Below are 16,626 nucleotides of genomic sequence, written 5' to 3' on the forward strand. Positions count from 1 at the left end.
GTCCTAAGCTTTGCCTCAGGCTGCAAACTGTTCGCTCAGACCATTAATTATTTCAGACAATCAATTTCCTAACTGTATTTCCTCAGAATTTATTATATCACCAGCAAGTAAAAGTTTGTGAAGCCAAGAAGTCTACAGTAAGCTTTACTGTTTGATCTTTTTCCATACATAGTGCACCTTTCCAATCTTTGGATTTTCCTTCTCATGGTCCATTAGCTACTCATCACCTTACACTTCAATGAGTCTAGCTGGAATATTATCACACCTGAGAACACTTGTTAGCAGTGTTGCAAAGGGTAACAGACATTTCTGGTTTTGACAAATTTGAGTTAATACCTCACCCTTCAGAGTTTTGGTCTTAGGTCTCTAGTCCATCCTTGAACTCAGGTTCTTTCTAAAGGCAGTGAACTGTACTGGTGCTCTGCCACCAGTCCGGCGCCAAAAAAAAAAAAAAACAACCCCACACTTCAGTGCTCACAACTCTTCATTTGTTGTCATTCATATGGAATTTGTGTTTTAAATAGGGTTGAGTGAACCCACAATAACTGAGATAAGAGATTCAAATCATATTCATAAATGATCTGGAAAAACAGATAAAACAGTGAGGTGATAAAATTTGCAGAGGATACAAAATTACTCAGGAAAGTTACAACAAAAGCTGACTGCAAAGAGTTACAAATGCATCTCCTAAAACTAGGTGACTCAGCAACAAAATGGCAGATGAAATTCAGTGTTGATAAATTAAAAGTAGTGAACATTGGAAAACAATCCTAACTATATATACAAAAAGATGAGGTCTAAATTAGCTGTTACCACTCAAGAGAGATCTTGAGTCATTGCGGATAGTTCTCAATGTACAGCAGCAGTCAATAAAAGCTAACAGACTGTTAGGCATCATTAGGAAAGGGAGAGATAACACAAAATATATCATAATGCCACTATATAAATCCATTGTATGCCCACACCTTCAATACTGCATGCAGTTCTAGTCACTCCATCTCAAAAAAAAAAAAAAAGATATATTAAGTTACATCAAAAAAAGATATACAGAGAAGGGCAACCAACTTATGAGGAGAGATTAAAAGACTGGGACTGTTGAGCTTAGAAAAAGAGACAACTAAGGTGGCATATGATGGAGGTCTTAAAGTGACACTGGCAAGTGACAGGTCTATAAGGTGACAGACCACCTACATCATATGCCACTCATCCGATTTAGATGATAACTCATTTGTGTGTATGTTTGCTTGCTTTAACCTGCAAATAACTCATTTCTTTTTCCTAGTTTATAAACCTTTAGATAGTTCATTACAGGATTGGCTACAGGCATGGTCTTTGGTGTAAAAATCTAGGGTCCCCAATTGATCTGGCTAAGTGACTGGTCTCTTGGTACTGAAACAAACCTGAATGTGGTGTTATTTTTAGTATAAGTGACCTTGTATCACTAAGGGTATGTCTACACTACGACATTAGATCGAATTAATAGAAGCCGGTTTTATAGAAATCGGTTGTATACAGCCGATTGTGTGTGTCCCCACATAAAATGCTCTAAGTGCATTACGTCGGCGGACCGCGTCCACAGTACCGAGGCTAGCGTCGACTTCCGGCGCATTGCACTATGGGTAGCTATCCCACAGTTCCCACAGTCTCCGGCGCCCATTGGAATTATGGATTGAGATCCCAATGCCGAATGATGCAAAACAGTGCCGCGGGGGGTTCTGGGTACATGTCGTCAGGCCCCTCCCCCTCCGTCACAGCAACGGCAGACAATAGATTCGCGCCTTTTTACCTGGGTTACCTGTGCAGACAACATACCACGGCAAGCATGGAGCCCGCTCAGCTCAGCTCACCGTCACCATATGTCATCTGGGTGCCGGCAGACGTGGGACTGCATTGCTACACAGCAGCAGCAGCTAACTGCCTTTTGGCGGTAGACGGTGCAGCATAACTGGTAGCCTTCATCGGCGATCTGGGTGCTGGTAGCTGTGGGGCTGGCAGCCGTAGGGCTGCATTGCACCAGCCCCTTACCTTTTGCCTTTGGGCAGTAGATGGTTTATTACGACTGGTAACCGTCCTCGTCGTACAGCAGTGGCTGTCAATCATGGGCACCTGGGCAGACATGCTCTGTCCTATCGAACAGTCTTGACAATGATGGCTATCAGTCGTAGTATGCTATTTTCTGCAAAGCGCCCAGTATTTTCTGCTAAGCACCCAGAAGAGGCCGAGGGCGATCTGGGTGCTGGCAGACATGGGGCTGGCAGACGTGGGGCTACATTGCTACACAGCAGCAACCCCTTGCCTTTTGGCAGTAGATAGTATATTATGACTGGTATCCATCGTCATCATACTGCAATGGGTATCAGATCGTGCAATAGGCCTGAAGGCTAACTGCCAAGCGCCCAGTATTTGCTGCCAAGCACCCAGAAAATGCCGAGGGCTATCAGTCATGCTGCACCGTCGTCTTAAGATGTAAAAAATAGATTTGTTCTGTATTCATTTCCTTCCCCCCTCCCTCCGTCAAATCAACAGCCTGCTAAACCCAGGCTTAGGAGTTCAATCTCGGGGGGGGGGCATTCTGTGTGACAGTTGTTTGTGTTTCTCCCTGATGCACAGCCACCTTTCTTGATTTTAATTCCCTGTACCTGTACGCCATGTCGTCACTCGCCCCTCCCTCCCTCCCTCCTTCCCCTGGTCCTTCAGATACTAGTTTCGCGCCTTTTTTCAGACTAGACGCCATAGCTAGCACTGGGATCATGGAGCCCGCTCAGATCACCGTGGCAATTATGAGCACTATGAACACCACGCGCATTGTCCTGGAGTATATGCAGAGCCAGGACATGCCAAAGCAAAACCAGGACCAGCCGAGGAGGAGGCGATTGCAGCGCGGCGACGAGAGTGATGAGGAAATGGACATGGACCTAGACCAAGTCACAGGCCCCAGCAATGTGGAAATCATGGTATTCCTGGGGCAGGTTGATGCCGTGGAATGCCGATTCTGGGCCCGGGAAACAAGCACAGACTGGTGGGACCGCATCGTGCTGCAGGTGTGGGACGATTCCCAGTGGCTGCGAAACTTTCGCATGCGTAAGGGTACTTTCATGGAACTTTGTGACTTGCTTTCCCCTGCCCTGAAGCACCAGAATACCAGGATGAGAGCAGCCCTCACAGTTGAGAAGCGCGTGGCGATAGCCCTGTGGAAGCTTGCAACGCCAGACAGCTACCAGTCAGTCGGGAATCAATTTGGAGTGGGCAAATCTACTGTGGGGGCTGCTGTGATCCAAGTTGCCAGGGCAATGAGAGACCTGGTGATATCAAGGGTAGTGACTCTGGGAAACGTGCAGGCCATAGTGGATGGCTTTGCTGCAATGGGATTCCCAAACTGTGGTGGGGCGATAGATGGAACTGATATCCCTATCTTGGCACCGGAGCACCAAGCCACCGAGTACATAAACCGCAAGGGGTATTTTTCAATGCTGCTGCAAGCCCTGGTGGATCACAAGGGACGTTTCACCGACATCAACGTGGGCTGGCCGGGAAGGGTACATGATGCTCGCGTCTTCAGGCACTCTGTTCTGTTTCGAAAGCTGGAGGAAGGGACTTTCTTCCCGGACCAGAAAATAACCGTTGGGGATGTTGAAATGCCTATCGTGATCCTTGGGGACCCAGCCTACCCCTTAATGCCATGGCTCATGAAGCCATACACAGGCAGCCTGGACAGGAGTCAGGACCTGTTCAACTACAGGCTGAGCAAGTGCCGAATGGTGGTGGAATGTGCATTTGGGCATTTAAAAGCGCGCTGGCGCAGCTTACTGACTCGCTCAGACCTTAGCGAAAAGAATATCCCCATTGTTATTGCTGCTTGCTGTGCGCTCCACAATATCTGTGAGAGTAAGGGGGAGACATTTATGGCGGGGTGGGAGGTAGAGGCAAATCACCTGGCCGCTGATTACACGCAGCCAGACACCAGGGCGGTTAGAGGAGCACAGCAGGGCGCGGTGCGCATCAGAGAAGCTTTGAAAACTAGTTTTGTGACTGGCCAGGCTACGGTGTGAAACTTCTGTTTGTTTCTCCTTGACGAAATCTCCACCCCCCCCACCCACGCGGTTAACTCTACTTCCCTGTAAACCAACCAGCCCACCCTCCCCTACCCTCCCCCCTTCAAGCACCACTTGCAGAGGCAATAAAGTCATTGTTACTTCACATTCATGCATTCTTTATTAATTCATCACACAACTAGGGGGATAATTGCAAAGGTAGCCCGGGATGGGTGGGGGAGGAGGGAAGGAAAAGGACACACTGCAGTTTAAAACTTTAACACTTATTGCTCGGGAAATCATCTAGGGTGGAGTGACTGGGTGGCCGGAGGCCCCCCCACCGTGTTCTTGGGCGTCTGGGTGAGGAGGCAATGGGACTTGGGGAGGAGGGCTGTTGGTTACACAGGGGCTGTAGCGGCGGTCTGTGCTCCTGCTGCCTTTCCTGCAGCTCAACCATACGCTGGAGCATATCAGTTTGATGCTCCAGCAGCCGGAGCATCGACTCTTGCCTTCTGTGTGCAAGCTGACGCCACCTCTCCTCTTCAGCCCGCGATTCAGCACGCCACCTCTCCTCTTCAGCCCGCGATTCAGCACGCCACCTCTCCTCTCGCTCACATTGGGCTTTTCTATAATCAGTCATTGACTGCCTCCACCCATTCTGCTGTGCTCTGTCAGCGTGGGAGGCAGTCTGTAGTTCTGTAAACATTTCATCACGCGTCCTTCGCTTCCGCTTTCGAATATTCACTAGCCTCTGTGAAGGAGAAAGATTTGCAGCTGGTGGAGGAGAAGGGAGAGGTGGTTAAAAAAAAGATACATTTTAGAGAACAATGGGTACACTCTTTCACGTTAAATTTTGCTGTTCACATCACACAGCACATGTGCTTTCATTACAAGGTCGCATTTTTCCTCTTATATTGAGGGCCTGCCGGTTTGGTGTGAGAGATCACTCACGCAGTGCCAGGCCACAGATTTCAGCTTGCAGGCAGCCATGGTAAGACACAGTCTTTTGGCTTTTTTAACCTTGTTAACATGTGGGGATGGTTTAAAACAGTACTGCTCTCATTAACCATACCAAGCACCCGTTGGGTTGGCCATTTAAAATGGGTTTGCAATGTAAAAGGAGGGGCTGCGGTTTCAGGGTTAACGTGCAGCACAAACCCAACTAATTCCCCTCCCCCACACACCCAATTCTCTGGGATGATCACTTCACTCCTCCCCCCCACCGCATGGCTAACAGCGGGGAATATTTCTGTTCAGCAGAGCAGGAAGGGGCACCTCTGAATGTCCCCTTAATAAAATTGCCCTATTTCAACCAGGTGACCGTGAATGATATCACTCTCCTGAGGATAACAAAGAGCGATAAGGAATGGATGTTGTCTGCATGCCAGCAACCACCGGGACCATACGCTGCCATGCTTTGTTATGCAATGATTCCAGACTACGTGCTACTGGCCTGGCGTGGTAAAGTGTCCTACCATGGCGGACGGGATAAGGCAGCCCTCCCCAGAAACCTTTTGCAAAGGCTTTGGGAGTACATGAAGGAGAGCTTTCTGGAGATGTCCCTGGAGGATTTCCGCTCCATCCCCATATACGTTAACAGACTTTTCCAGTAGCTGTACTGGCCGCGATTGCCAGGGCAAATTAATCATTAATCATTAAACACGCTTGCTTTTAAACCATGTGTAATATTTACAAAGGTACACTCACCAGAGGTCCCCTGTGTGCCCACAGGGTCTTGGGTGAGTTCGGGGGTTACTGGTTCCAGGTCCAGGGTGATAAACATATCCTGGCTGTTGGGGAAACCGGTTTCTCCGCTTCCTTGCTGCTGTGAGCTATTTACATTATCTTCATCCTCATCTTCCTCGTACCCCGAACCCTCTTCCCTGTGTGTTTCTCCAGTGAGGGACTCATAGCACACGGTTGGGGTAGTGGTGGCTGCACCCCCTAGAATGGCATGCAGCTCCGCATAGAAGCGGCATGTTTGCGGCTCAGCCCCGGACCTTCCGTTTGCTTCTCTGGCTTTGTGGTAGGCTTGCCTTAGCTCCTTAATTTTCACGCGGCACTGCTGTGCGTCCCTGTTATGGCCTCTGTCCTTCACGGCCTTGGAGACCTTTTCTAATATTTTGCCATTTCGTTTACTGCTTCGGAGTTCAGCCAGCACGGATTCATCTCCCCATATGGCGAGCAGATCCCGTACCTCCCGTTCTGTCCATGCTGGAGCTCTTTTGCGATCCTGGGACTCCATCACGGTTACCTGTGCTGATGAGCTCTGCGTGGTCACCTGTGCTCTCCACGCTCAGCAAACAGGAAATGAAATTCAAACGTTCGCGGGGCTTTTCCTGTCTACCTGGCCAGTGCATCTGAGTTGAGAGTGCTGTCCAGAGCGGTCACAATGAAGCACTGTGGGATAGCTCCCGGAGGCCAATAACGTCGAATTCCGTCCACACTAACCCAATTCCGACCCCCTAAGGCTGATTTTATCGCTAATCCCCTCGTCGGAGGTGGAGTAAAGAAACCTGTTTAAAGGGCCCTTTAAGTCGAAAGAAAGGGCTTCGTCGTGTGAACGTGTCCAGGCTAAATTCGATTTAACGCGGCTAAAGTCGACCTAAACTCGTAGTGTAGACCAGGCCTCAGTCCAGTTTGTATGGGTGGCAAGATAGACTGGAGAGTCTAAGGGGACTGTCTGTGACTTCATGGTAAGACTCCTGGCAGTGTGACATATAGAATCATAAATGGTGTGGAGAAAGTGAATAAGAGTATTATTTGCCCCTTCACATAACACAAGAACCAGAGGTCACCCAATTAAATTAATACACAGCAGGTTTAAAACTAATGTAAGGAAGTACTTCTTCATACAATGCACAGTCTACCTGTGGAACTCATTGCCAGGGGATGTTGTGAAGGCCAAGAGTATAACTGGATTCAAAAAGGAATTAGATAAGTTCATGGAGAATAGATCCATCAATGGCTATTAGCCAATATGGTCAGGGACATCTTCCCATGCTCTGAGGTGTCCCTAAACCTCTGAGAGCCAGAAGCTGGGACTGGATGACAGGGTATGGATCACTCAGTAAATTGCCCTGTTCTGTTCTTTCCCTCTGAAGCATCTTGCATGGGTCACTATCGGAAAACAAGATAGTGGGATAGACAGATCATTTGTCTGATCTAGTATGGTCATTCTATTGTTCCACATTAAACATGTGACACTTTAATGTGATGCAGAATGCACACTAGGAAGACTATGCACGGATATGAATTGCTTGCTACATTAGCCTCCATGTAGTATGAGAAGATCTGAATCTAATCAGTCAACTATTCAGAAAAGACACTGGTTTAAAGACCTACTAGTCAGTGCAGTTGTACACCACTGATTTCCTCCCTAATTTGAAATGCTGTCCAGTGGCTCTTAAATCTAAACTTTAATCATGGCAGAGAAGTTTTCACATTGTGTTATCATAAAATGTAGTAGTTCCCATAGACCTTTGCCACTTATTTTTAGCTATAAGCATTGTACAAGTCAGCATGAGCATCACTGATCACAGAAGAATAGCAGAGGTGAGGCCGCAAGTTTAGCGCCTCCAGATTGGTCATTTTCACAATTACCCAGAACAATTTCAAGTTTTGAGAGTGGTTAATTGGTGACAATCTTGCATGTAGGAAAGTAAAAAGGATGTGTGTTTCATGTGTGTAATAGTATGCATGGTTTCATTGAGGTTGCATGTGTGTGTACTTTCATATATGAAAGGAACCACTTTTGTATTACATCTATGTATTGAATTTATATGAACATCTGTTATTCACATACATTAGGTATTTTTCTTCCCCATGAGGAGCTCCTGCAAGGGAACAATTCAGAGCTGTACATACCCAGGAAAGTTACACATCGCTTGTAAGGCAGGAGATGTCCAAGGCTTCAGACACTATTAAAACACACTTTGATCCCATTTATGCTGCAAAATGGAAACATGCTTTAAAGGGACAATTAATTTTAAATCCAGTCAATTGTTAAAATAAAGTTAGCATACAAAATAATCATACAGCAGACCCTCAACTCAGTCCCCCTACAATTTTTGCAGTTTTGCAATCAATTTCCCTAGTTTAAGTATTTTTCTCTCCTGTTTTGCTGTATGATAGTGAAATTTTAAACATTTGTGATGAAAATTTTCCACCATTTTTGTCAAGTTCAACTAAGGGCAAAGTGCTGCCAAAACCACAAAGTAAACAATAAGAAAAATTGGGAGAAAAGGTACATTTTTCTCTAATCTTTTTCATTTACATTAATCTTAGATGTTTATAACAGTAGGTTTAAAAAAAATAAGACAACTTTTATTTTTACACTAAGTATCTTTGCCAGGAGATGTCACAGCACTGCTGGCTTCTTTAAGGGGAAATGGGACCTCAGCCCCACCTGTGACAAGGATCAGCTCACCTCCCTGGGTGGGGAATAATGCATGAGGTCATGTGATTAACTCAGGCCAGGCCTGTGGATATAAAGGAGGAAGGGACAGATTCCTGGGGGAAGGAGTTTGAACCAGAGCCTAACATTCCAGCTAGGCAGGGCTAAGAGTACAACACAGGGCAGGGCGGGAAAGGTGCAGCTGGCCTGAGAAAGCAGTTGCAGATGACAGCTACAGCATGCAGGAGGCTCCTACAGTGACCCTCAGAAGCCAGGGGAGGGCCTGGAAAGCGGTAAAGGGGGTTGGACTGCTGAGCTGCTGGAGCCAGATTGCTGGAAATGGCAGGCAGAGGCCTGTGAAAGGACTCTATCTGGATGCAGGTGAGAGTGACTTATTTTGGGACTTCATTTTGAGGATTGTTTTGATATTTTTGTTAAGTCCATACCCGAGGAGAGGTGTTATTGGATGAAAAGCCTGTGTGGACTATTTCTGGGAACCTGAACAGATGGGGAAACAGGCATGGTGCCACAGAGCCACCTCTGGCCATGAGGGGGCACTTGGGAGGTGATGCATGTATTACAGGAGACAACCATGTTATAGTCAGTTCTTCTGCTATAGTTGTATCTGCCCAATGTAGAATGCTCTCTGTGCCACTCACTTTAGCTCCACCACTCTCCAAGTCCTGTAATTGCAGAATGATTGGGCTGTTGTAACACTGCACTATCTACTCCAACTATGGTCTGGTCTAAACTACAGACTTACATCAGTATAGCTATGTCGCTCAGGGGCACACCCCTGAGCGACGTAGTTATACCAACCTAATCCTAGTGTAGACAGCTTTATATTGGCTGGAGAGCTTCTCCCATTGACACAGCTACTGCCTCTCAGTGAGGTGGATTAATTACACCCACGAGACAGTTCTCTCCTGTTGGCTTACAGCATCTTCATTGAAGCTATATAGCAAGGCAGCTGCACTGGTGCAGCTGTGCCAATGCAGTGCTTTAAGTATAGACCTTTCCTAAATCATGTAGGCAGTTCAGCAGCATCTTGTGGTTGATTTTATCAAAAGCTGTGAAGAGATCAAGTAGCATGAATGCTGAGATGTAGCCTCCATCCATGGCCAGAAGGTGGTGATACCAGAACGGTCTCTATGCATTGCCCTGGTCGGAAGCCTAATTGCAAAGCATACAGGATGTTAACAGACTCAAAATGACTCCAGAACTTGCTTGTCACTGCTTTCGCATGATTTTGTCTGAGATTAAGGTCTAAAGAAATGTGGTCTAGATGAAATTACTATAAACTGGGTGCACAACTGGTTGAAAAATTGTGTTCAGAGTAGTTATCAATGTTTCACAGTCAAACTGAGAGGAGTTATCTAGTGGAGTCCTGCTGGGGACTGCCCTGGGTCAGGTACCATTCAATGTTTTCATTAATGACTTGGATAATGGAATGGAGACTATGTTTATAAAATGTGTAGATGACACCAAGCTGGGAGGTTGTTGCTAGTACTTTGGAGGACAGGATTGGAATTCAAAAAGATCTTGGCAAATTGGAGAATTGGTCTGAAATCAACAAGATGATATTCAATAAAGACAAGTGCACATTACCACATCTAGGGAGGAAAAATCAAATGCACAAATATAAAATGGGGAGTAACTGGCTAGGTGGTAGTACTGCTGAAAAGAATCTGGGAGTTATAGTGGATCATACATTGAATGAGTCAACAATGATGCAGTTGCAAAAAAAGCTAATATGATTCTGGGGTACATTAACACGTGTGCTGTATGTATGACACGGGAGGTAATTGTCATGCTCTGCCTGGCTCTGGTGACACCACAGCTGCAGTACTGTATCCAGTTCTGGGAACAACACTTTAGGAAAGATGTAGAATAACTGAAGAGAGTGCTGAGGAGAGCAACAAAAGTGATAAAAGGTTTAGTAAACCTGACCTATGAGAAAGGTTGAAAAAAAACTGGGCATGTTTAGTGTTGAGACAAGAGGACGAAACAGTGACCTGATAGTCTTCAAATATGTTAAGGACTGTTATAAAAAAAAGAGGATGGTGCTCAATTGTTTCCCACATTCACTGAAGGTAGGGCAAGAAATAATTAGCTTAATCTGCAGCAAGGGAGATTTAGGGTAGATATTAGGAAAAACTTTCTAACTCTAGTTCAGCTCTGGAATAGGTTTCCAAGGGAGGTAGTGGAAGCCCTGTCACTGGAGGTTTAGAATAATAGGTTAGACAAACAACTGTCAGGGATGATCTGTGTATACTTGGTCCTACTTCAGTATGGGAAGGCTGAACTAGGTAAGCTTTCGAGGTCCCTTCCAGCCCTACATTTCTAGGATTGGAAGTGAATGGGGCAATAGCAGTAGAGGTCATCTACATAGACTATTGGCTTTTTGAGGCCTGGGTGGACTATACCCAGATAATTTTTCATTTTAAAAACTGAGTAAATTTTGTATTTATAATAAGAGATTAACTATGTATGCAACAGGAAGGCACAGTCCAGGCATGTGCTGTACACAGCTCTGCTAATGCACTGCAATCCTGAGCTGAAACAGGCTCAGCCTCTCTCTGGCAAAGAATGAGAAATTGTTTCATAGTATAGAGAGTCTTCATGGTGTGTAGAAATGGACGACAAGGGGACTAGGAGTTAGACCAGTGTGCCCATTTTTACTTATGATCTAAAGACAAGATTTAAACCACAACGCCCTGAGGTAGAAATCTAGTTACCTAATTTTGTAGGTCATCTAGTGATGCTATTAGAAAAAGGATATCCTGTCTTAATAGAAGAAGAAAGTTACAGCATAAAAAACAGCCACATTCCTGCCCCAGCTACTGGCGGTGCAGTGGAAAAGCAATGCCCAGCAAGGTACACATCAGAATGTCCTATATTAAAATATATCGCAATAGTTTTCAAAGCCTTTTGTTCATCAAATGTGCAACTAGTAAACTGCAGAACACCACTTAGAACACAATGGAGTTTAGCTCAATGTGAAAGGATGCGCCATGAGCCAATGAACAAGCCAAAGTCACAATTGATGCTGGAACCTTTTACATTCTTGAGCATCTGCATTATTATTAACGATATACATTAAATCAGCACTGAGAGGCTCCTGTGAAATTGGAGCCCCATTGTGCTAGGTGCTGCACAAATACAAAGTAGGAGATTGACATTTGAATAGACAAGTGTAACGGGGCAGCGACTCACCCCTGTGGCGCCTCCTGTCGGTTGTCCGGGGAATTAGCTCTTCAACCCAGGAGTGCCCTCTGCAGGCTGGTGTCCCACTTCCCGCTGGGTTCCGAGTCCCTCTTGGACCCCAGTGCCCCTTTTAGACCAGGGTGCTGCCCCTGGCAGTACCCCACAGTCTCACTGGGTCTCCTCTCCCCAGGGAACCACCACGCCCTATCCCCACCTCACCTCAGTCGTAGGCTACTGCCAGTCACCAACAAGCCCCTGCTCCCTGAGGCAGACTGCAGTATAAGCCACTCATCACAGGCAAGGTTGGGTTTGGACCTGCTGCCTCTGCCTAGCCTTGGGCTGTCCCCTGCAACCCCAGTACTTGTTTGGCCTTATACTAGGCCAAAGCCTGGGGGGTTTCCAGGCCAGAGCTCCCCAGCTCCCTTGGCCATCCCCCCAGCCCTGCTCCACTCCAGGTACCTTCTCTAGCTCCCCAGCAGCCAGACCCATCTCCCTCTACAGCTAGAGGAGACTGTGTGTCTGCCCCTGGCTTCCCTGTCTTTTATAGGGCCAGCTGAGTCTGTTTGGGGCATGGCCACAGCTGTGGCTGCCTCCCAATCAGCCCAGCCTAAGGCTCCCAGCCCTCTCCAAGGGCTGGCTTTTAACCCCTTTCAGGCCAGGAGCGGGTGACCACCCCGCTACACAAGACAGACAAAGGGTGGGCAAAAGAACTATTATGCCCATTTTACAAATAGGGAACTGAGGCAGAGAGATTAAATGCTTTGCACAGTATCACACTGGAATTCTGTTGCAGAGACATGAATTTAACCCAGACATCCTGAGTCTCAGTCCAGTGCCTTAACCAAAAGGCCATCCCAATTCTCTAGTTCTTAGTCACTATTGGAGTCATTCAGTAGATTATATTTTTCCAGGCACATCTTTTAATAAGGCTAAACTAAATAAAACAATAGCTCACATATGGAAGCTAGCATACAAGTCATGGAGAGAGAAAAAAACAGGTAGAAAAGTTTGCAGTTTTCTGTATCTTCTGCTGTTATTATACTGTTTTACTAAATTGTTCCTAGCTTTATTCTAATAAAGGTATCATTAGAGAGAGTTTAGCTTTGCCTGGAAACTCCACCTACAGTCAGATCAGCACACACAAAATTCTGCAAAGCTCAATGAGATAAATTTGGCCCATGTGCTCCTATTCTATTAACATAGAGGCTCAGAATAATTTTGCTCTTAAGTAACCAAACTTGATCCTGTACACACACAGCAAATTCTCAGCCTGGGTGCAAGTATGTATAAAAGTAGGTGAAGTTCCTACCTAGCTCTGACCAGAATACACACAAAGAAACACCTGTCAGAATTTCAGGATTAACTGCATTTTTACTCACTTCCTGGTCTTCCTTGAGGGCACCCACTTAAGGTTTTAGGCTTCCCAGACATCACCTGTGTTCAGACCAGAAGTTTAGACTTGCAATTTTTCTGCACTTCACTACAATTTCCCAGAAGATCTGACTGGGGTCCAGAACCTACGGTTAACTCTTTCTCCAGGAGCTATCACAGTGTACACCAGTTACCAACCAGCTTTCACAAAGCAAAGTGCATTTATTCTTAGAGAAAAAGCATTACTGAGAAAACATATTAAAGAATCTACACACATGCTAAAAGCTTACCAGAGATCACCCCAACTCCAACATAGGAGTTTGGCTGGGTTTGCCCCCTTGATTACAAGTTCATGTCAGGTTTTAGATCAGGAACTAGGCTCAAACTGGACAGTTCAGCTGTTTCTTTATACAGCTCAGGCCTTTGATCTCCATAACTTTGTAACCTTTTAATCACTGTCTCCTCAGGGCATAGCTTCAAAAGGCTAGCTTTTTGCATAACCAGGTTGTGGCATTTGCATTAACCACTCCCCAGAGATTCCCTAGGAAAGCCGCTTAACACTTACTGCCCTGAAAATCCATGCCTCCCTGGCACATTTCAATATAATTGTTTGAACACCTTACAATCCCCAGATCTCACATCTGTCACAACACCCCCTGAGGATATGGCTTGCCACATACAGTCCAAACTTATCCCTTCCTTGGGTTTGACTTTAATGGTAATGAAAACAAAAACTTTAGACTTAACTTTCTCCCACGCTTGGCTCTTCCTGGCACTTTCCCTGTATGATCTCAACTGCATTAGCTCCTACCTTACTCAGCCAGAGTGACACTCCAACCCCTTTAATATCTCAGCTCGAGCTAACAACATCCATCTGCCAAGATAAGTCAGCATAAATTTATCTCCATTTTTATACACGATTTAGCAGCCAAGTTTAGGGGGACTCTGCAAGGGAGCCATGCACTCCGTTGAAGGCTTTTAGATATGACCCATCCTGATACAATGTGGAATGCTTCATGGGAATTTTTGCCCATCATAACATTATATACATGAGTGTGAGAGGACTGTGCATGCCTCTCTCAGTTTAGTCCTTCATTTGACAGGTTTAACTTGAAGTACTTGGTAAACACAATCTCACAATTTCCCTCTCATTCTCATTTTAAAGATGAATAAAAATGATAGAGAAAGAATAAGTGACTTCCTAAAGACTGCTCTGAAGCAGACAGTCTTGGGTATGACCCTCAAGAGAGTAAGAGACTTTTTGACAGAGTTAAAGTCTAACATTTCATCCAAATTTTGTGTCTAAAATATTGTTCAAAGTTGAACCACTGAGTACCAAAATATAAAAGGAAGTTAAATATTTGAGAAAACAAACAACTAATCTTTTCAACATGTAGCAGGAAACTGATATGTGCGAAACCACAAGCATTGCAATAACCATTCTGCGTAAGTAGCAATCTTAATGGTTTGGTTTGGTTTTTTCCATTTTTTTATTAGTAGAGGGACCCCTCTATTTGGTCATTCTGCACAGTTTTGTTTTTAAATCCAGCAGATGGCAATTGGGGGTGGGAGGGCGAGAGGGCAGAGCTGGGCTAGAACCCACCGAGTTTATCTGAGAAGGGCATCTATAGCATAGCTAAAAGAGCTCTAGATTAAATAACCTCACTTTCAAGAGGTTCTCTTTGTACATATTTCACGGGTTAGGAGTTGTATGTTTAAACATGAAAAAAAATCCATGTTATTTTCACTTTGTTTTCTTTTGAATATTAAATATAACAAGCTTGAATTGTACTGGAATGTTTCATGTTACCATTGGTTGAGGGAAGAGATTGTTCCATAACTATCAAATAATTTGGGCAAGTTGCCTTAGCTGAGATCAGAGCTGTAGCCTGGCATTGATTTGGCCTTTTTTGTATCAGCTATTTGGCTGGAACAAAAAATATAGCTATTTGCATTGAGATTTAAAATGCCCTAATATTTGGCAGATAGCTAAACAAGACTACTGCCTTTCCAAATATTAGATAAAGCTTGTAAAGGATAGTTGGATTATTTGATGAGATTTAATCAACCATAATGATTCTTTTCTTGACTTTCTACTCATGCTGGAAAATGTCTCGCTATTTAACCAAAGTGACAATGCTAAACAAAGAGCTCAACAGCATGTGGTATAAGAAAAATCAGGATAGGACCCTTTCAGTTTCCTTCCAGTGAACACACTTGAAATTATGTTTCTGTCCATATGAATGAAGTATGAAATATTGCCACAGCAAATAGCTCTTAATAAGGGTTTTAACTTAGCTCTTGGGTATTCTAAATGTTTATAGGCTTCCCACTAGGAAGGAAAAAGCAGAAAAATGTGTGTGTATAACATTTTGTCATTTCACTTGGTTGGTGGGGACAATTAGCCATGTTACCCAAGGCTCATTGTCCCTTGGGTAATGAATGACAAATAATGAATGTAAATAACAGAAAGCCGGCACTGTGTGAAGCCATAATTTACCATTGAACTATGAGTTCTCTTGAATGGAAAAAACAAAACCTATGCAAAGCACTTTGTACACGGAAGGAATTATTCATTGGCTGAGGACAATATCTCCTTTGTATTTGTTGTACCATGTAGTGTATCCAATATTTTTACCCTCAATTCGTGCTATATAATACAACATGCTCCCCCCCCCCCTTTTAGATGCCTATAGAAAGGTATGGTGTGATGCTAACATTTAACTGATTAATCTATAGAGAGTAGAAATAGGTGGCACTCCTTAGACCTCAGCAATGTAACCTAAATGAAATAGCATTTCATAGGTTGATGAATATTCAGCCAAAGGCATCTCTAAATAACCATAGGTACAAGCTGAAACTGTTTAGATTTGTACGACCCAGTTTATTTTCTTTCAATGGAGAGGCTGAGATAGATAGTAGAACATTAGAGTATATTCATTCTTCAAACATACACATTTGGACAAGAGGAAAAATATGAAGACAGAGCCATACCAAGTTAAAGATCGGTTTAGTCATATGGACAAAACCAAGAGATAAGCCAATGGAATACAGGGATAAAGAATAAAAAAACAGAGGTAAATATTCAGTTTCACTTGGTTTCAGCTGTGCAATTCCTATTCGTTTTAATGTTTTTAGCTAAAACCTGAGACATTTTAAGTTGGATGCTGTCATCTTGGATATTTTGAAACTGGCAAATTGTTTAAACAAAAATTTTCTGATAAAGCACCCTTTATAAAGTATGTCCTGATATTTTTTGTAAAAGAAAAATGTCCTGTTTATAAAATTTAATCGTTTATCTGATCTCAAGATTTATATGAAGATTTAAGGGCTTCAGTAACTCAGCCAGACATTATAGGCCTACTAAAGGAGTGGCCTGCAGTGTGCAGGAGGTCAGACTAGAGGATCATGATGGTCCATTCTGGCCTTAAAGCCTATGAGATGACAAACACTGACACAAAAATGTTATCTGCAATAGGGTTCTCTATCAAACTCTCTATGCTCAATCTTTTCCTTAATTCTCCTTTCCAATTCTATTCAGATTCTTATACTGTGCCCATCACCATGATATTTCCACACCTTCCTGAGGTGCACTAAGTGACATGACTATCACAAGTCATA

This window comes from Emys orbicularis, chromosome 8 (assembly GCF_028017835.1).
Source record: "Emys orbicularis isolate rEmyOrb1 chromosome 8, rEmyOrb1.hap1, whole genome shotgun sequence".
Lineage (NCBI taxonomy): Eukaryota > Metazoa > Chordata > Testudines > Emydidae > Emys > Emys orbicularis.